Source organism: Eptatretus burgeri, chromosome 3, assembly GCF_056783735.1.
Source record: "Eptatretus burgeri isolate ZD-2024b chromosome 3, Ebu_testis_v1, whole genome shotgun sequence".
NCBI classification, from domain to species: Eukaryota; Metazoa; Chordata; class Myxini; order Myxiniformes; family Myxinidae; genus Eptatretus; species Eptatretus burgeri.
The window spans coordinates 95,125,035-95,147,518 of NC_140963.1; the positions used below are offsets into that span (position 1 = coordinate 95,125,035).

The window sequence follows — 22,484 nt, forward strand, 5'->3', positions numbered from 1 at the left end:
CTGTTCAGTCACTTCAGTGAATATTTTTGAAGGTTTATTTTTTTTTTCCCAATAATATAGCTGCTGAATCACGTGACTGATGATGTCATCAATTTTTTTTTTGTGGAACATTTTATCCGGAGATGACCCTCAAAAATTTTCATACTGATCAGATGTGGCTTTCTACATATGCCATTATGTCATAAAAAAAAAATCACATTCCCCATGAGGAGTACTTGCCATCTGCCAAGTTTCAATTTTATCCTTGGTGTGGTTTCAGAGGTCCAAAGTTTTTTTTTTTCCCGTTTTTCCAACATGGCTGCCACACCACATGACCCATAATGTCATAATTATTGGGTGGTCGCTGCTCGACTACCCTTATTCTCAGTTTTTCCATATGTCTGTATGTTTGTTGGATTGTCGCTGGAGTACCCTTTTTTTCACTTTTTCCATCTGTCTGTATGTTTGCATGTTTGTTTGTAATGGACAGCTCTGGAGGCCAGAGGAGTCCACAGATTTTGATGAAACTTGACAGGTAGGTTCATACCAGGATCTTGTTCTATGCTTTTGAGTACCGTTGCTATGGACACCACCGTTGCCGAGCAACGGGACTTTGAATTTTTTTTTTAATCAAAAATCAGCTTCCAGGCTTTAATACGCACTATAATCAACCTCTTTGTCAAAAGATTTCAGCCCAATCCATCAAAAACTGTATGACTAGTCTGCAATTATGTAGTGACCACCCATGTCACCTACCGCCTTGTATGTTTGTTTGTATGTAATGGACAGCTCTGAAGGCCAGAGGAGTCAACCGATTTTGATGAAACTTGACAGGTCGGTCCATACCAGGATCTAGTTGTCTGCTTTTGAGCACCATTGCTATGGATGCCACCGTTGCCTATCAACGGAACTTTGAAAGTTTTGAAAAAAAATCCGAAAAATATTTTTATATATATATTTTTGAAAATCAAAAATCGGCTTCCAGGCTTTGATGCACACAACAATCAATGGTGGTGTTAATGCAACGGTAAACCAGTAGTTAATAGTTACTGAAAACAAACAAAAAAAAAAACTACGATGAGGCTCACAGTCGAAAAAACAAGGCCAGATGTATGAAAATAACCCCAAAAGATTCTACCATGAATTAGTGGAACAGAAGCAAACTGTGTCATTCCCTCCTGAAAAAGATGAACTGGAACTATTCTCTGAAGGAATTTATGAAGATCGAAAATAACAATAAGGAGGAGAAGAGATCTGAAATCTGGAAGAGAAGAAGCAACATCTCGAGGAAATGCCCCCAGTAAAATAGGACTGTGCATCGTGAAGCTCACCTGGACGAGTAGCAAGTCATTCAAACCCCCTTAAACACTGATTTTTTTTTAATGCCATCAAAACTTTGGAACATGTGGTTTCAGAAGTTTGGGTGATGAAGGTTGTGATCAAATATAATTGAAATGGTATGTGTAGTTTCAGAGGAGAGCAAATAGCTATTTTGCGTGTCTCAAACCCCCAGCAGACTCCCTTCGACCCTGACTTTTTATGCCATGACAAATTTGAGTATATCACGGGTGATGAAATTTGTGGTCAAGTTCAATCAAAATCGTGTGCATAGTTTAAGAGAAGAGAACAAATACCTATTTTGGGGGGGTCAAACTACCCCTCCCTTGAAACACCCTTCATGAGCACACATTTTGATGCAGTCAATATACCTTTGTTCGGCATCAGTTATGAAGTTTGTGGCCAAGTTTGATCAAAATACTTTCTTTGGTTCAACGCCAATGAGTGAAGTGTTCACTGACTGACTGACTCACTCACACTGCTCGATCACATAAATTCACCTGACTAAAGTCCAGGTGAGCTCATCATTGATGCAGAAAACAAGACAACAACTTGCCATAGTGACAAACTTCAAAAGCCCTGGCACAAGTGGGATCCCAAACTTCTGGCTAAAGCAATTTGATGCTCTCTGCATTCTCAACGCTGGAGCATTCAATGAATTTATCCAAGGGGATCAAGAAATGGATGAATGTCTCATAAGTTCACACCTTCCTCATCCCAAAATCTGAAGAAACCCAACTCTTCACAAATCTCAGCCAATAACCTGTCTTCAAACAACACAAACTTTTAACAGGAATCATCACAGAAATGATGTACCACCACCTAATGCAGGATCTTCCAAGGAGACAGCATTTCCCCACTCCTGTTTTGCCTTGTTCTGGATCCACCAAAGAACCTCATCAATGAGCAAGGACATGGATACACCCTCACATCCAATAAAAGAATATCCAAAGAAACAAAGGTGATCTACGACTGCACATGGATGATTTAAAACAACTTGCACCAGGTCAGGACAAGTCAGGTATGGTAGCATGAGCTGGAGAAGCCCATCACTGCATCTACTTTCCACTGGTTCTCCAGATGTCTCAATCAAGCCAACCCCCAGGCAGATGCCTGGCCCATCTCCATCTCCTTGAGATGCCGATCAACCTGCTGCAAACACAAGACACATGGTTGGCTCATTGACCTCCTCCACCCAAGAGGCTCCCTCACTGAGAGAATCTGGTGAGCAGGATCAGCATCAGGAAAACAAGCCTCTTTGGTGGATGCTCCAATCAATGATTGTACAGTAAACAAATCTCATCTGAGTCTCTCCAGCAACCGCTCGTTAGCCACAAAGTCAAACGAGCAATAGCCAAGGATTATCTGAAGTGACCTGGTATTAAAGGAGTTAAGTCTCAGTCTCAGATCCCAAGAGTTCAAGTCCCACATTTGTTGAGTAAGACTGAAAGGACAAAGGACTTAAAAAAAAAAAAATCAGAATTTCATCCTTCTACATAGGTACCGACAATGCCACACCCCATGATCCAGTACATCCATGACTCCCCATGCCCGACCCAAACGTCTATTGACCTCTGGCCTCAATATCCTCACCACAATCTTCTAGTATATTGACCTCAATATCCTCAGCACAATCAGATGCAGACAAGATAGCAACATCCAAGATGTCATTGAAAGCTTGGATCTTTGTTTTGACCCAGGAAACCCGTAATTCCAATGGCTCCGACTCCTCAATCAGCACATAAGGATATCCAGCATCTCCAGAAAGATGATGGCATGACCTGTAAATTCAAGGTCAGATGTCTTGACATTCCAAAATGATGGACCGCAGCTTGATCTCTCCAACATCCTCCCCAGAATCCAGTCCATACAAACACTGTAAAGTGTGGGGGCCAGTCACACTCTAGTACCAATTGGAAATAAGTCTGAGATGGAACCAACACACCTAAAGGCCCGGTCACACCTTGACGTTTTAGCCAGCGATGGCAACGTATTAAAATGTATCTAAAACGCTGGCTTACGTTGAACTTTTGATGTTTTTTTTTTTTTAAAGATTCGGATGTATTCATAGCGACTTGGTCTTATGTATAACGCATTGGTAACGGACACAGAACGTTTCGTTGTGTTATAGATAACTTATACCAACGAATGCTGAACCTGTTGTCAGCCTACACAACCGATGCCCAACGATAGTCTAACTTAGGCATAGCGCGTTGCACGCATCGCCGACGATGTCGTGACGTAGCCTATTAAAAGGCTGACGCACAACGATTCGAATCATAACTGCCGTAGAAATGGAAGTGTCAACATCGCGGTCACACCTTGGCGATCTTGCCAGCGTATGCCGACCTAAGAAAAATGTGTCTAAAACGTTGGGGCACGTCAAATACGGAATGAGTAAGTTTGGTATACGTGAGTACAACGCTAAAGTACGCTATCATACGTCGTAGTAAGTAGAGTACGTCAAGAAATTTTAAACATGTTCAAAATTTTACGACGTACTCGGCATATGACACACGTTCCACATGCGATGGGGATAAGTTTTACACACGATATGTGGACGCTTACACACGTCCACAAAGGCTACTTATAAGCTACTCATAAGTCGAAACACGTCGCGGTAATGTCTTTTTTACGCAAAACTTATTTCTAACTTATGTTTGACATGCTTTGAACCAATTCTTTACGTAGTCCCAACACACATCGACGTATGTAGACGTATTCCAATGACGTCTTCCGGTCGACAAAAAAAAAAAAATTAACGTGTTTCCAGCTTACAACTGCCATATAAAGACGTGTTCCCAGCGGTTTTGGGAATTGGTATATAAAAATGCTGCTCATAAAAGGGGAACCCAACAGTGTTTTCGAGTCCTTTTTGAGTCGATGTCCATGTCAGCAGTAACAGTATCAGTATCAGTATTAGTATTAGTAGTAGTTTGTTCATGTTGGCAGTAGTAGGTGAGTGTGAGGGGGAGGGTGTGGGTTATGATGGATCGTCCTTGCGTTTAACGATTTAAATGATAAACTCAACGATTTAAATGGCTGCATCTCCACTATTTAAAGTAGACGCTTGCGCTCAACAATAGGATTTTTTTTACACTCAACGACTTTTAAACGGTACCACTCAGCTATTTTCATTGTTTACAATGAACGATTTAAATTGCTGTCACTCGCCTTTGTTTTTGACGCTGGGGTTTTGAAATTTGAAGCGTTTCTTCTGAACGTGTTAAAACGCTCAAACTCGACTATTTTAAATAGACGCTGCCGATGGACAATTGGAATCATAGCCAAGCTAGACATCGAAGTGTGAACATCCTCGTCATGCCGAAGAAAAGTTTGAAGAATGCTGCAAATAAGTGTCCTGGCCGTGGCCGTGGACGCTGACGCAAGGACGATCCATTATACCGACGTCTTTCAGCCTATGAGTAACTTAAAAGTAACGTCTGTCGATGTGTGGCAACGATCGCGTAACGTGCCAACAACACGTTAATCATAGGTTAGAAATAAGTTTCGGGTACGCTAAACATTACCTCGGCGTGTCTCAACTTATGATTAACTTACAAGTAGCATGTGTTGACATCTGTCAACGATCGCAGACCGTGCATACAACTTGTGGCCAGCGTAGCGGAACGTGTGAGTCATACGCCGGCATACGTCGTGAAATTTCAAGCATGAAAAAATTTGAGGACAATCAAAAAGTACAACGTTTAAAGCCAACGTACAATGACGTATGGCAGTGTTTTTCAGCGTGCTCTCAATGTTATCAAAACTTACCCATAACGTATTCAACGTGTGCCAGCGTTTTAGAAAAAAAATTCAAAAATCGGCATACGTTGGCTAAAACGTCAAGGTGTGACCGGGCCTTTACAACACTCTCAGTATTAGAGTAGAGTTCAGAAATCAGATTGATCATCGTGGCACCCCACGAAGACTGAGAATCCTCCAGAGAGCATCCCAATTCACTGAATCAAATGTTTTGTGGAGATCAACATTGGCTGTGAGCAGCCCCTGGTGAAACTACCTACTGTGTTTGGTAACGACACGGTCAATCGTTAAACACTGTTGTAACGCCCGAATGCTCTGTTCGCTGGCGCTCAAGCTTAACCCTATCAAGTATTGTCCAAGCAAAGACCTTGCCAGCAACTGAGAGCAGTCTCACCCCTCAGTATATGTTGACCCCTAAGACGTTAAAGACCTTTAAAATTTTGAAGACACTTTAACACCTCAAAAACCTGCAAGACCCTTGACCATTTAAGACCCCAAAGACCATGAAGACCCCTCAGATCCCCAAAGATCCATTTTCACCCTAAAGACCCTTTATAACCCCAAGATTTTTAAAGACCTTGAAGACCCTTTCATACCTCAAAGATCCTCAAGACCTCTAAGATCCTTTAAGACCCCTAAAACCCTGAAAACCCCAAATACCCCTAAAACCCATAAGACCTCACAGACCCTTAAGACCCCTCAATAACTCAAAAACCCTAAAGACCTCCAAAGTCCCACAAGGCACCTAAGACCCTTGAAAACCCCATAAGACTCCTTTCACCTCAAAGACACTTTAGGCCGAACAACTATTGGACGGTAACCATTAGACCTTTCGACCATCTATAGTTTTCCAGCAAAACTCAGACTACACTTTCTTTCTGTACTCTACGATCTCAGATATGTGTGTGTGTATGTATATATATATATATATATATATATATATATATATATATATATATATATATATATATATATATATATATATATATATATATATATATATATATATATTAGCTGAAGTACATGGTAATACCTGGGAAATTTGCCCTATTTTCCTCACGCTAGTTAGACTGAGGCATTAGTTGTATGGAGAAAATTAGGAAAGCTTCTTTTATTCCTCAGATTTATAGAAGGAAGGCTTCATGCTGCCGTAATCCTCAAAGAGGTCATAGTTGAAGGCAGCCTTGAACCACTCAATGTTTCTCGCAGCAGTGGCAACTGTCCTTGATGTCCTGCCAAAACCCAGACCGAGGCAGCTGGAACATGAGTTTTGTGCTTCTCTCGCCCGTCGGTGTGACGCTCTATTTGCAGTTAGGCGACGCTCTCTCTCTGCAACCGACTCTGCTTGCCTGGCTCGTTCATGAGCAGATATTATATCAGCAGTAAGACATGTCTCTGACTCTCTGTCTCTCTGCAGCTAACTCAGCTTGCCTGGCTCTTTCATGAGCAGATCTATCAGCAGTTAACTGTTGCCATGCAAGTGCAATTCAAGAATTCAAATAACAGTCGGAGAATGTGTTTGTTAAAAAAGCCAATGAATATGAACACTTTGTATTTCAAAAAACCCGAGCGTTTTTAACCATGAAGCCTTTTGTTACGATTAATACGCCGGTGCACGATTCAAAACCCATTTTTTTTTAAATGGAAATTTAATTGTTTTTTTATATATATATATATATATATATATATATATATATATATATATATATATATATATATATATATATATATATATATATATATATATATATTTTTTTTTTTCATTTTTATGGAAAGCCACTTAGCGCATCCTGGAGCTGAATGTTAGGTCTATGTGTGTGTAAAGTTTCATCAAGATTGGTTCACTGGTCTAGGAGCATATTGGTTACAAACAAAGACAGACAGACAAACAGAGAGAAGGACTGCCATTTATATAGTATATATATATATATATATATATATATATATATATATATATATATATATATATATATATATATATATATATATATATATATATATATATATATATATATATATATATATATGAAGACAAGTGGAAAACCAGAGATGTCAGGATAAGTCAATTTTGAAGAAACTGAAAAACAAAGTAACAAGACTTTGGTGGACTGTTTTATAACTGTCATATAGATTTCTTTTCCAGGAAAAAGCAAGAGTGATCATTGGCCGATCAAATTAAGCATGTCGCATTTGCCAAGCTTCTGTTATTTAATTTAAGAGCAAAGAACGAATCAATGTTGCAAACTGACATCACTGGTTATTCCCTTGTTTCATAATTGCGATGCAATTTTAACCCAGGATGTGCAGCAAATTCATGCTTGTTGGTTATTACAATAAATTACATGACTTTAGTGATCACAGATTATTTTTTTCAACATTAAACGGTCATTGTTATTTGTTTGATTGGTGTTCAACGCCATACTCAAGGGTATTTCGCTTATATGACGACGGATTCTCCATTTCTTACTCCGTACTACTTAATATAATGAAAAACCAGGAGAAAACCAAGGACAAACCACCCCTGCGACAGCCGAAGTCACCTCATGTGACTCCCTCATATACCTAAGCAGGTTGATTGGGCGGTGGGGACATCGAATGAGGATGGGTACTCAGACGCTCTAACCATTAAGCCACGGCGTGGGTCCCATAAAAGTCACAATGAAGGTTTGACCAGGCTTGAACCACGATATGCACCAACTACGGAGCCCATGATATAACCAAATAGGCCATTGTCGTGCTCAGAGTTTATGCTGTGATACTTTTACAACTTAGTTTCTCAACTCTGAATATTATGATGAAACAGTTAACATGAATGATGCAGAAAGCCAATCTGATCTGAGTGAAAACTTTAATTTCAATACTTTGCAGAACACAAAACCTGTGATCAAAAATAATAGATCCATGAAATAACCAAATAGGCAATTGTAGTGCTCAGAGTTTATGCTGTGAAAGTTTTACAACCTTTCATTTTTTAGTTTCTCAACTCTGAATATTACGGTGGAACAGTTAACATGAATGAAAGGGAGATAACCAGTAGTAAAGTACTGACAACTCTGAGTTTCTACTTGTTCAGCTTTGACAACACTTGTTTTTTCATTGCACGGCTAAACTTTATACCATATAAATTATGTGACACCCTGGTTATTTGTTAAAGTAATATTGTGAGAGGAAACCTAATGTTGCCAACTATTTGCAAGTGCAATAACCCTGAAATTTATAAAAAGTGACATCTCTGGTTTTCCCCTTGTGATATGTGTGTGTGTGTGTGTGTATATATATATATATATATATATATATATATATATATATATATATATATATATATATATATATATATATATATATATATATATATATACACATGTATATCATAGACTCCTATAGAAAAGGACTGGAACCTCCCATGCTCGGGGTTTGTAACTTGAGTCTGAAGGATTAACTTGAGTCGGGGGCTAAAATGACTTTGAGAAGGGCTAGAGACACGATCTCGGGATCCATCTAGGGGTTTTTGAGGACGGCGAGTTCAATAGTGTCATTTTCAACACCACCTGAGGTAATCTTCAAGGTCAAAAGGTCATATTTCAATGTAAAATTACTGAATTTTGGTATTTTTTGCCTGTTTTTGTGTCCAACTCAAACGGTGAGACATGGCTGATTGTAATAAGATGGAAGTGTGTAGAACTGTTAAACTTTGATATGTATTGTCGTATATCATATGACAAACATTATATGCATGTCACAAAACTATGCCTATAACTATGTCTATGTCTATCACGAGTTGGAGAGCTTTTCTTGCCTCCTTTGGCATTCCAAAGCTTTTTCTTTGTCACTTACATTGAGGACATGAGCTTTCAATAGAATGTTAGCTAAAGTAGTACATGCAGCATTACTACTAGCTAAAGGTGCATCTACAGAGGATAACAGCTCAGCAAAATGAAATCAGCAACACATTTTAGTCTTGTCATACAAATTATAGGCATTATGTACAAAAAAGATGGGAAACATAGTCAGCACACTCAATCCACCTCTATTCAAATTATCTAGAAACTCAGATGACACCTCGTTACCATCTTCATCATCAATGATCTCCTCCATACTAGTGCTATCGCCATATTTATGAACAAGGTGCCCGGCCAAATAAACTACGTTATGCTTAAGGGCATAGTCAGACCCCAAGAGATCCTGAGTGTCTTGAGGAGTAATCTCGTCAATGAGTTCACTTTGCTCATCTGGATTTATGGAAGTTGTACAGTTCTTGTCGCAATCAATCACACGAAAACTGGATTCGGGCACAACGTCATACTGAATGAGTGTTTGCAAATTTACAATTTTCGCTGCAGTCATAATGTCAACTCCGTTAATGTAGAAGTTTCCACCGCTCCTTTGCCTGGCTTGGCCGAAAAAAAAATTCCAAGGCTTCATCTGCAAATATAGCAGGAAGAACGTAGTCAAACTCTTTCTCTGCCAGAAGCAATTTGGCAGCATCCACATTATTACGTGTGGACACAGTGAAGGCTTCAGCAGTCTGCTGAGTTGGCTTCAGCTTACGACCACCACGTCCTTACCATGCGCAGGTAAATATAATTTGGCAGGCCTGCTCCAGCCAAATGAAACTTGTACAGTCCGCTCTCCAAGGCTGTCTGGATTTGTCGCGCAGATGGATAGCTGAGAAACGGTCTTTCATGTTCATCATCTTGAACCACTCAATCATTATCTGGGTGAGGATGATTGTGCCTTCGCTGATGCCCAGTGAATCCTTGAAAGTCTTTTAAGCAGAGACAGTCTTGTCATTGAACACTGGGCATACCAATGATACATTCTGGCATTGAAGGGGCTTGGGAAAAACAGCGGTGTGCGTCAGCTTGATTAAGCGAATAGGAGTAGCCCGGTCGATCTCATAAACCTTTTGAATATCACTCCAGTAAGCTTTGCACTCGTTACCATCTACGACAAATGAGAGCGTCTTGCCATCAACAGTAATCCAGTTGTTGCGAACATTTTTGAAGACGTGCACATAGTCGTACACTAAGAACATAGATTGCTCTTGAATTGACAGCACTTGGCAACTTCCCGGTCCTCCAAGTTTTGAATAAACACTGCGGTCGGTATTGCAATTGTCACATATCAAAGAAATCACAGTACCGCCAGCACCAACTACAGCTGATGCAGCTTTGATAAAGAGTCAGCTGATCGGCAGTTAGTTTTTTTTGCAGGGCAAAATGCGTAGAATATAGCGTGGACCACCGAAATGGCAGGCAACTTCAACAACCATAGCATGTGAAGCAAGCATTACGTGTTCACCACCCACTGCTGCATTTTGAGCATATCTGACAATATGCCCTCCAGAAAATCACAATGTCTCGACCAGCTTTAACTCGTCAAACATTAAATTGACCAAAGGCTGCTGTGGTTTAAGCTTGTCGAACATGGTTTTGAGATTGGAGTCCTGCTGACTCCAAACAAGCATCCGTTTTACCTTTTTTGTTCATGGTAGAATGTTTAAGCCGGATCGACGAATCATTTTGTATGCACTGGGTGATATGTTGTGAAGCTGCATTGCGAAAATCATAGTATCAGTATCAAATCGGCAACGATCAAAAGGTTTGAACACAAGATGCAGCTGCGACAGAAGGAAGGTGAAATGAGGAAGCTCGTGTGCCTCAGTCATCCAACAGAACTGGCTTATGACAAGCTGAAGAATTTCCTTGCTTGTGCATTCATAGATGTTTACCTGGTCAGTTATGGATCTAATCTGGGACCACTGAGAGCAGGCTGTTCTTCTGCAAAGGAAAAAGTCATTTGGGCACCTCAATGCCATCTTTCTCAACTCTATTCAAGAATAGAAATCCAAAAGGTGAGTGAACTTGTTGGAAATGAAAGAACTGCTTGACAGTTTGTCCAGTAGCATCAGTTCTTGATAGGTAAACGTTTTCCTAGTCTTTTATGATGTTAAAGCCAGGAAAATAGGAGCTGATTTTAGCACAGAAGTGGTCGAAATCTTGGATATTATCTGCAGCCTCATCAGCTGCCTGCATCTTCTTAGCTCTTGATTCTGACGCAGAAGATGATGTTGGGTGTGGAGCTGAGGTCACCTGCTTCAAAGCTGCTTTCGGTACTCCAGGAAATATTAATGGTGGTTCTTTGGGTCGTTTGCCACCCCTAACTGACACCCAATCACAATTGAAATGTGTCTCACAAATATATATCTCCTTTAAGCACCTCAAGCTTTCTTTCTCATTTGGCATTGCCAATATCCATCTCTCCCTCTCCTCAGGATCTCTGGGGGTCTGATCATGCCCTAAAGCATAAAGTAGTTGATTTGGCCAAACACCTTGTTCATAAATATTGCGATAGCACTAGTATGGAGGAGATCATTGATGATGAAGATGGTAACGAGGTGTCATCTGAGTTTCTAGATAATTTGAATAGAGGTGGGTTGAGTGTGCCGACTATGTCAACCATCTTTTTTGTACATAATGCCTATAATTTGTATGACAAGACTAAAATGCGTTGCCGATTTCATTTTGCTAAGCTGTTATCCTCTGTGGATGCACCTTTAGCTCGTAGTAATGCTGCATGTACTACTTTAGCTAACATTCTATTGAAAGCTCATGTCCTCAATGTAAGTGACAAAGAAAAAGCTTTGGGATGCCAAAGGAGGCAAGAAAAGCTCTCCAACTCGTGATAGACAGACATAGTTGTAATAGGCATAGTGTTGTGACATGCATATAATGTTTATGTAATACGATATATGACAATAAATATCAAAGTTTGACAGCTCTACACACTTGCATCTTATTACAATCAGCCATCTCTCACCGTTTATGAGTTAGACACAAAAACGGGCAAAAAATACCAAAATTCAGTAATTTGACCTTGAAGATGACCTCAGATGGTGTTGAAAATGACACTATTGAACTCGCCGTCCTCAAAAACCCTTTTTAGGATCACGAGATCGTGTCTATAGCCCTTCTCGAAGTCATTTTAGCCCCCGACTCAACTTAATCCTTCAGACTCAAGTTACAAACCCCGAGATTGTGAGGTTCCAATCCTTCTCTATAGGAGTCTATGATATATGTATACATATATATGTTGTTCATCTTTCGGCTGATCCCGTTAGGGGTCACCACAGCGGATCATCCGTTATGATCCGCATACCGATTTGGCACAAGTTTTACGCCAGATGCCCTTCCTGACGCAACCCTGGTCGCCTCTTACGACACAGGGATAAGGATTGGGTTTCACAATGATTCTGGGCTGCCCGACACCCTCTCATAGCGCGGCCCAGTGCAGAGCTCCCATCCTCAAGCGATCCTCTAACCCAAGCCTCCGAGTAGCCGGATTACAGGCGCACGCCACTACGCCCGGTATATATATATACACACACACACACACACACACACACACACACACACACACACACAATTCCAGCAATGTGTGTGTGTGTGTGTGTGTGTGTGTCTGTATCTGTGTGTGTGTGTGTGTCTGTATCTGTGTGTGTGTGTGTGTGTGTGTCTGTATCTGTGTGTGTGTGTGTGTCTGTATCTGTGTGTGTGTGTGTGTGTGTCTGTCTGTATCTGTGTGTGTGTGTGTGTCTGTCTCTCTGTGTCTGTGTGTGTGTGTGCGTGTGTGTGTGTCTGTCTGTATCTGTGTGTCTGTCTGTGTCTGTCTGTCTGTATCTGTGTGTGTGTGTGTGTGTGTGTCTGTCTGTCTGTCTGTATCTGTGTGTGTGTGTCTGTCTGTCTGTATCTGTGTGTGTGTGTGTGTCTGTCTGTATCTGTGTGTGTGTCTGTCTGTCTGTATCTGTGTGTGTGTGTCTGTCTGTCTGTATCTGTGTGTGTGTGTCTGTCTGTCTGTATCTGTGTGTGTGTCTGTCTGTCTGTATCTGTGTGTGTGTGTGTGTGTGTGTCTGTCTGTCTGTATCTGTGTGTGTGTGTGTGTGTCTGTCTGTATCTGTGTGTGTGTGTGTGTGTGTGTGTGTGTGTGTGTGTGTGTGTGTGTCTGTATCTGTGTGTGTGTGTGTGTGTGTCTGTATCTGTGTGTGTGTGTGTGTGTGTCTGTATCTGTGTGTGTGTGTGTGTGTCTGTATCTGTGTGTGTGTGTGTGTGTCTGTCTGTCTGTATCTGTGTGTGTGTGTCTGTCTGTCTGTATCTGTGTGTGTGTGTGTCTGTCTGTCTGTATCTGTGTGTGTGTGTCTGTCTGTATCTGTGTGTGTGTGTCTGTCTGTCTGTCTGTATCTGTGTGTGTGTGTGTGTCTGTCTGTCTGTATCTGTGTGTGTGTGTGTGTGTCTGTCTGTCTGTATCTGTGTGTGTGTGTGTGTGTCTGTCTGTCTGTATCTGTGTGTGTGTGTGTGTGTCTGTCTGTCTGTATCTGTATCTGTGTGTGTGTGTCTGTCTGTCTCTATCTGTGTGTGTGTGTGTGCCTGTCTGTATCTCTGTGTGTGTGTCTGTCTGTCTGCATCTGTGTGTGTGTGTCTGTCTGTATCTGTGTGTGTGTGTGTCTGCCTGTATCTGTGTGTGTGTGTGTCTGTCTGTATCTGTGTGTGTGTGTGTCTGTCTGCATCTGTGTGTGTGTGTGTCTGTCTGTATCTGTGTGTGTGTGTGTCTGTCTTTATCTGTGTGTGTGTGTGTGTCTGTCTGTATCTGTGTGTGTGTGTGTGTCTGTCTGTTTCTGTGTGTGTGTGTGTCTGTCTCTATCTGTGTGTGTGTCTGTCTGTATCTGTGTGTGTGTCTGTCTGTATCTGTGTGTGTGTCTGTCTGTATCTGTGTGTGTGTCTGTCTGTCTCTGTGTGTGTGTCTGTCTGTATCTGTGTGTGTGTCTGTCTGTACCTGTGTGTGTGCCTGACTGTCTCTGTGTGTGTGTCTGTCTGTATCTGTGTGTGTGTCTGTCTGTATCTGTGTGTGTGTCTGTCTGTATCTGTGTGTGTGTCTGTCTGTATCTGTGTGTGTGTCTGTCTGTATCTGTGTGTGTGTGTGTCTGTCTGTATCTGTGTGTGTGTGTGTGTCTGTCTGTATCTGTGTGTGTGTGTGTGTGTGTCTGTCTGTATCTGTGTGTGTGTGTGTCTGTCTGTATCTGTGTGTGTGTGTGTCTGTCTGTATCTGTGTGTGTGTGTGTGTCTGTCTGTATCTGTGTGTGTGTGTGTCTGTCTGTATCTGTGTGTGTGTGTGTGTCTGTCTGTATCTGTATCTGTGTGTGTGTGTGTCTGTCTGTATCTGTGTGTGTGTGTGTCTGTCTGTATCTGTGTGTGTGTCTGTCTGTATCTGTGTGTGTGTGTGTGTCTGTCTGTATCTGTGTGTGTGTGTGTCTGTCTATCTGTGTGTGTGTGTGTGTGTCTGTATCTGTGTGTGTGTCTGTCTGTATCTGTGTGTGTGTCTGTGTGTATCTGTGTGTGTGTCTCTGTCTTTATCTGTGTGTGTGTCTGTCTTTATCTGTGTGTGTGTGTGTGTCTGTCTTTATCTGTGTGTGTGTGTGTGTCTGTCTTTATCTGTGTGTGTGTGTGTGTCTGTCTGTATCTGTGTGTGTGTGTGTGTCTGTCTGTATCTGTGTGTGTGTGTGTCTGTCTGTATCTGTGTGTGTGTCTGTCTGTATCTGTGTGTGTGTCTGTCTGTATCTGTGTGTGTGTCTGTCTGTATCTGTGTGTGTGTCTGTCTGTATCTGTGTGTGTGTCTGTCTGTATCTGTGTGTGTGTCTGTCTGTATCTGTGTGTGTGTCTGTCTGTATCTGTGTGTGTGTCTGTCTGTATCTGTGTGTGTGTCTGTCTGTATCTGTGTGTGTGTCTGTCTGTATCTCTGTGTGTGTCTGTCTGTCTCTGTGTGTGTGTCTGTCTGTATCTGTGTGTGTGTCTGTCTGTATCTGTGTGTGTCTGTCTGTATCTGTGTGTGTGTCTGTCTGTATCTGTGTGTGTGTCTGTCTGTATCTGTGTGTGTGTCTGTCTGTATCTGTGTGTGTGTCTGTCTGTATCTGTGTGTGTGTCTGTCTGTATCTGTGTGTGTGTCTGTCTGTATCTGTGTGTGTGTCTGTCTGTATCTGTGTGTGTGTGTCTGTCTTTATCTGTGTGTGTGTGTCTGTCTTTATCTGTGTGTGTGTGTCTGTCTTTATCTGTGTGTGTGTGTGTCTGTCTTTATCTGTGTGTGTGTCTGTGTGTCTGTTGTTTCTCGACAACCACTGGTCCGATCTAATTGAAACGTGCCAGATATATTGCTGGGGACCTGAGAATGTGCCTTTTCAAGGTTTGATATTAATCAGACAAGTGGTTCCCAAGTAATGACCATTTATTTACCAAACCAATTACAAGACACATTGCTGCGTGGGCGTGGCCGATGGGGGAAGAGAAGCTCAGCCGTGTTCCCCATTACGGGTGACAACGTACGGGCTTCCGGAGAGTGATGACTTCGTGTATTCTAATAATTTCTCATTTTCTTATGTGCATTTATTGATAAACCCAATGCCCCAAGTTATGATAGTTTTCATTTTAGACGGTGCATAAATTTCGATAACATCAGAGTGCTGTGTGTTCCGAACCAGGAAGTAATTTTTTCTCTCTCTTTTCTTCTCTTTTTGTTTTTCCTTGTGACGACATTGCGAAAAGGTAAAATACGTTGGCGCTAATTGAATAATTGGCCATGAAAACTAAATTGCGAATGTTTGTAACTGTGATATGCGAATTTCCGGGCCACGCACGTACGGGCACACGAGAGCAAAGAAACGGCCTGTGTGGTTGTTGTTTCTTGCTCATATTTAAATATTTATTTATTCGGTTGGAATATTTATTTATTCTTTTTTTTTTTCTTTACGGGCACGTAATATATATATATATATATATATATATATATATATATATATATATATATATATATATATATATATATATATATATATATATATATATATATATATAAACATATACACAGTGGAAAATCGACATAACGCTAAGCGTTATAGCGCTTGTACTGATACAACACTCATACACCTTGAATCCCCAAAAAATAGTACTATTTCATGTTTAAAGGCAAAAAAGTGAGAAAATAGAGACAAAGTTTGTCCAAAATAGTGCTAAGTTGCAAAAAAAATTCAAGCTGTCATCGCCCTGTGTTGAGTTGACATGTTGTGTGAAAATACTCACGAGCTGTCATCTTCTCGCACCTTTCTTGTATAAATGGCGAAGCCGAGATGAACAAATCAATTCAATTCAAATCATCATAGCATCCGTATCTCCTGTAACTCACGTTCATGTTCCCTTCTAACATCACACAACACAGTACATAACGTAAGTACAGTACTGTACTGTACAAGATTAACTAATGTTCGCGTGCTCTACCGCCCACATCCTTTTGGAAGAGTTGTCAACAACTTAAATCTAAGCTCCCGTTACATCTCCTCTACCAGTTCTTCGACATCTTCATCACCTACCAGCCGAGAAATCTTCAAATTTGTTAGTTTTGTTTGCGCTGTTCAGTTTAGCGCCACCATGCCAAAGCGGAAGTGTTATTCCATGGAGGAGAAGCTACACATATTTAAACGGATATGGAAAGGTGAAACTCAAGCGACCATCAGCAAGGATACAGGCATCGCCGGTTCAACTCTAAGAGCATGGTTGAAGGATGAAGAAAACATCAAGAGCTTCATCGTCACTGTCAACTCCAATGAAGGGATGAAGAGGAAGAGGTCAAGCTTGGGAGGGATCAGGAGTTGGACCAGGAACTATTCAATTGATTCTGCAAGTCCAGAGAGCTTGACATCGCCATCTCAGGCACCATCCTCCTTCGTCAGGCCAAGATCAACAAGGATCTTCACAAGGAAGAGAGAGGTGAAGATGCTGACAACAGCTTAACCAGGGGGTGGCTGCAATGCTGGCAGGATCGACATGGGGTCCACATGAAGAGGCCAAGTCTGCAGACCTTGAATCTGCCAAGAACTACCTCTCTGTCTTCAATGAACTAATCAAAGACAACAACTTCACAGACGACCAGGTTTCCAATGCAGATGAAACTGGTCTGTACTACAAGACCCCTCCAGACAGAACTATGGACCTGGATGACAACCCATCAAGAAAGACTGGACACAAGAAGCCAAAGGACGAAGTCAGCCTCCTTCTCTGTGCCAACAGGTCAGGATCTCTGAAGATGACCCTGTTGGTCATAGGGAAGTTCTTAAACCCCAGGTGTCTACACCATATCAACAGATCCCTCCTTCCTTGCATTTACACCAACACCAGGAAGGCTTGGATGACAGGAGTTTGTTTCAAGGATTGGTTCTTCAGAGGTTCTGCCCTGCTGTGCGGATGCACCTGAGAAAGCTTGAGCAAGAAGAGTAAGCTATCCTCCTCATTGACAATGCCCCATCTCATCCATCAGGACACATCTTAAAGTCCAAGTATGGGAAGATCTTCGCTTCCTTTATACCCAAGAACACCACCAGCAAGATCCAGCCTTTGGACCAGGGGGTCATCAACTGTTTCAAGATATTCTACAAAGATCAGTAATTCAAAGCTATGGCCAGGGAGCAGAAAGAGATGACAGTCTTCCTCAAGGCTATGGACATTGAGAAGACTATGGAGTTTGCAGGGCCAGCCTGGGAGAAGGTCACCAAGGACACCAGCATTAACTGATGGAGGAAAGGCCTAGGTCCTCCCAAGTCTGATAATGAAGAAGACTTCAATGGGTTCTCCAAGGAGGAGGTGGGCAGGTCTGCCATCACGGTCCTCAACCTCACCCCTGGCACATCAGCTCTTGATGCTCTCCAGGCCTGGGTTGATCAAGAAGATAGAGACCTGGCTGAAGAACTGCTCAGAGAAGAACAGCTGTCAACTGGAGAGGAAGAGGAACCCCTCGAGGAGTCGGAAGAAGAAGAGGCACCAGTTGAACCTCTCCCCCAGCTCTTCACTCCAAAGCTGAACAGTCTTTCCTTTATGATCTTCGTTGGTTGGAGTCCTTGGATGAGCAGGAATGCCCCAATCTTCGTTTGAAGATACACCAGGTTAAAATCCTTCTGGATGACACCCGAACACTCTCAAGAGCATCCATGAAACCAACCAAAATCACCGATTTCTTCAAGATATAAATTCCGTATCTGTTTTGCGATTCAGAAAGCGTAAAATATTTTACCGATTTATGTGATAATGTACATTTTGTATTTTTTATTTTGTGAGTAATGTTCGATTGTACATAAAAAAAAATCTATATGCATTCAATTCCTGTGTTTATTACTTGTTTAAAAAAAGAAAAGAAAATACCTTGACCGCTTCGTCATCAACCCCAACAATCCAAGATGGCGGACATACATGTCCACATGTTTTGGCTCTGGTTTGTATGTAATATAAAATATTTTCACCATCAGTATAGCCCTGTATCATGTATAATGCCCTAGTTGCTTTGGACCCCACCGGTGAGTGTTATATCGATTTTCCACTGTATGTATATACACAACTGGTCAAAAGTTGAAGAACACCCCCATTTTTCCAGTTTTGACTGAAATTTAAGCAGTTTAATGTTTCAATATACTCTGAATTTAAAGCACAGAACAAATAAACAATTGCAGAGAAAAAATAAATCATGGAATCGTTTTGTTGAACAAAATTTAAACTAAATTTTTGACTCATCAAAGTCTCCACCTTTGCAGATGTAACAACCGAACATACTCGTGGCATTCTTTCTGCAATGGAAATCAAATATTGTTCGGAAAGTTCTTCCCAGCACTGTTGCAGAAGATCCCACAAACATGCTGCACTTGTTAGTTGCTTTCCTTTCACCCTTCTGCCCAGTTCATCCCAAACCAGCTCGATGGGGTTTAAGTCTGGAGACTGTGCTAGCCATTCCATGATTTGAAGCCTACCATCTTGTTTTTTCTTCTTAGGTAGTTCTGACATAGCCTGGAGGTATGTTTTGGGTCGTTGTCTTGCTGTTGGATGAACCCTTGACCAACTAAGTGTAGACCAGAGAGTATTGCATGCCACTGCAAAATGCTGTGGCAGCCCTTTTAGTGCAGGGTGCCAGTCACTCTGTGCAAGTCGCCGACTCTGGATCCAGCAAAAGAGCCCCAGATCAACACGCTTCCTCCTCCATGTTTGACAGTTGGTGTTACACATTGAGGAACCATCCTGTCGCCCACTCGATGGTATACAAAAATCCTGCGTGATGACATGAAGATTTCAAATTTGGATTCATTGGTCCACAAGACCTTCTTCCAGTTTTCAGTAGTTCAGACAGTGCTTCATGGCCCAGGCAAGCCTCTTTTTCTTATTTTTGCCATCTTAGCAATGGCTTTCTAACTGCCACTCGACCTGTCAAACCTGCAGCTTGAAGTCTTCTCTTTACAGTTGAAACTGAGACTTCCTTACTTCGACCAGTTTTAAACTGTGTTTGAAGCTGCTGACCTGTGAGCCGCCTATCACGCAAGCTGTGACTCTCAGTAACTTGTCTTCTGATTGTGTTGTAGCTTTGGGTCTGTCAGACCTCTTCCTGTCAGCTTCCTCCAGTTTCCAAGTGCCTTTTGATGGTGAAGAAAACTGTACTCACCAACACCTTGGCTTCTTTGCAATTTCTCAAAAGGAAAAACTTAAACTTTTAAGGGTTATAATGGTCTGCCTGTCTTCCTTTGTTATTTGTCTTTTTCTCGCCATGACGATAGCAATATATGACTTCCTGCAGTGCAATATTGTCCAAATCATGCTTCAGAGGATGTCGCAACACTGTCTGTTCCAACACTGCTTTTATACAGAAAAGGGTTTGTAATGAATCAACAAAAGTTGGGACACCTGTAGGAATTGTTTGCATCAACATTCAAGGCTTAATTTACTTCCACTGCTGCAGAACAGCTGCAGTTGCTCACCCATTACTTGTTCCCTGAAAAGGACCTTTTTAACAACTCTGAAATTTAAATTATTTTTCCGTTTTTGGTAACTTGATATATATATATATATATATATATATATATATATATATATATATATATATATATATATATATATATATATATATATATATATATATATATATATATATATATATATATACATACATACATACATACATACATATGTTGTTGTTCGTCTTTCGGCTGCTCCCGTTAGGGGTCGCCACAGCGGAATATCCGTTATGATCTGTATACTGATTTGGCATATGTTTTATGCTGGATGCCCTTCCTGACACAACCCTGGTCACCTCTTGCGACACAGGCATAAGGATTGTGTTTCGCCATGATTCCAGGCTGCCCTACACCCTCTCAGAGCATGGCCCAGTGCAGAGCCCCTGTCCTCACGCAATCCTCCAACCTAAGCCTCCGAGTAGCCGGATTACAGGGGCACGCCACTCCACCCGGTCATATGTATATATATATATATATATATATATATATATATATATATATATATATATATATATATATATATATATATATACATACATACATATACATACATATATATATATATATATATATATACATACATACATTCATACATACATACGTATAAACACACACACACACAAAAAAAAATATATATATATATATATATAAATATATATATATATATATAAATATATATATATATATATATATATATATATATATATATATATATATATATATATATATATATATATATATATATATATATATATATATATATATATATATATATATATATATATATATATATATATATATATATATATATATATATATATATATATACACACACTCGTAGACATAGGTATACCTTTATAACACACACACACACACACACACACACACACACACACACACACACACACACACACACACACACACACACACACACACACACACACACACACACACACGCGCGCGCGCGCACACACACACTCGCACACACGCACACACACACACACACACACACACACGTTCATGCCCTTACGTGCGTGGCCTGCCAAGCAAGCAGTTCGTTCTTCATCCGTTTGAGCTGCACAGCACCTTGTCACGCGAGTAACGTTGCGTGTCAAGCGAGCAGCTCGTGCTTCGTTAGATTCCATTGCACGTGCACGATGCGCAGCTTCGTTCCTTCGCTCTCGTAAACTACGACTGGATTGGGGCATTGTTTCAATGAGATCGGACCAACCGTATCATAAATGGCCATAACTTAGGAAACAGCTGAAACGGATGAATAATGATATCAAACCTTGAAAAGGCACATACTCAAGTCCCCAGTCAATTGTGACGTCATATCAAACGAAGAAGAAGAAGATGTCAATTGTGATACATGCAAAAAAAAAAAAAATTGTGACGTCAATCGTGACGTCATAGCACCGTGTCCTGTCATTGGTTTGGTAAATAAATGGCCATAACTTGGGAACCACTTGTCCGATTTATATCAAACCTTGAAAAGGCACATCCACAGGGCCCCAGCAATATACATGGCAAGTTTCAATGAGATCAGACCAGTGTTTGTCGAGAAACAGCGGTCGCAGACACACAGACACACACTGCTAGAATTATAGATAAACTGGTGCGTGCCCGTACATGCGTGGCCATACGTGGAAAAAAGAAAAAAAAAAAAGAATATTTTTCGTGACGTGACGTCATAGCACCGTGTATCGTCATTGGTTTGGTAAATAAATGGCCATAACTTCGGAACTGCTTGGTAACCGCATGGCAAGTTTCAATTAGATCGGACCAGTGGTTGTTGAGAAACAGCGGTCGCAGACACACAGACACACACAGAGTGTGCGCCCATACATGCAAAAAAAAAAAAAAAAAAAAAAAAAAATATATATATATATATATATATATATATATATATAAAAACTTTCAAACCGCGTGCCAGAAATAACAACCACACAGGCCATCCTTTGCTCTCGCGTGCCCGTACGTGCGTGATCCCGAACACCCATCACAGATTTTGTAGTTTGCTTTTGTGATGCATGCCGAACACCGATTTTGCAACCAACAGATTTTAAAGGATCTCATGGATGACGTACCTTGAGCCATTGCAGTGCCCGCTCTTCTGGTCAAAGTTTTGTAGCAGCATGATCACCATACCCACCTTGAGAGTGATCCGATGTGGAGGCATACCAGATGGACAGAGGGTGTTCAGGAACTCAGGCAGATACAAATGATCACCCTCAGATTCCACTGTATCGACGCGACAGCAAACATGTTCTCTTCTTCTTCTTCCTTCGGCGAGCTCCCATTCGGGTTCGCCACAGCGGATCAACCCTCTCCATTTCGCTCTATCCTCCACATCTTCGATTGACACTCCAACCACCCGCATGTCCGCCCTCACCGCATACATGAACCTCTTCTTTGGCCTTCCTCTTCTCCTCCTGCCTGCTCCACCTTCAAACATCCTTCTCCCAATATGCTCCGCTTCCCTCCTGTGCACATGTCCAAACCATCTCAATCTCGCCTCTCTCACTTTGTCTCCAAA

At 41.2% G+C, this 22,484-nt stretch overlaps 1 long non-coding RNA gene and 1 pseudogene across 1 annotated transcript in view; both read right to left on the reverse strand.

Annotated features, from left to right (window-relative positions):
• The window catches only part of LOC147030484 (uncharacterized), a 23,661-nt gene extending 2,238 nt beyond the window's left edge, over positions 1-21,423 (reverse strand). Inside the window, exon 1 of the long non-coding RNA XR_015056388.1 lies at positions 20,976-21,423. This is a non-coding gene — a long non-coding RNA (uncharacterized LOC147030484). The remainder of the gene's footprint in view (positions 1-20,975) is intronic.
• LOC147030485 (uncharacterized) lies at positions 8,854-11,637 on the reverse strand (annotated as a pseudogene).
• Positions 21,424-22,484: the final 1,061 nt, after the last annotated feature.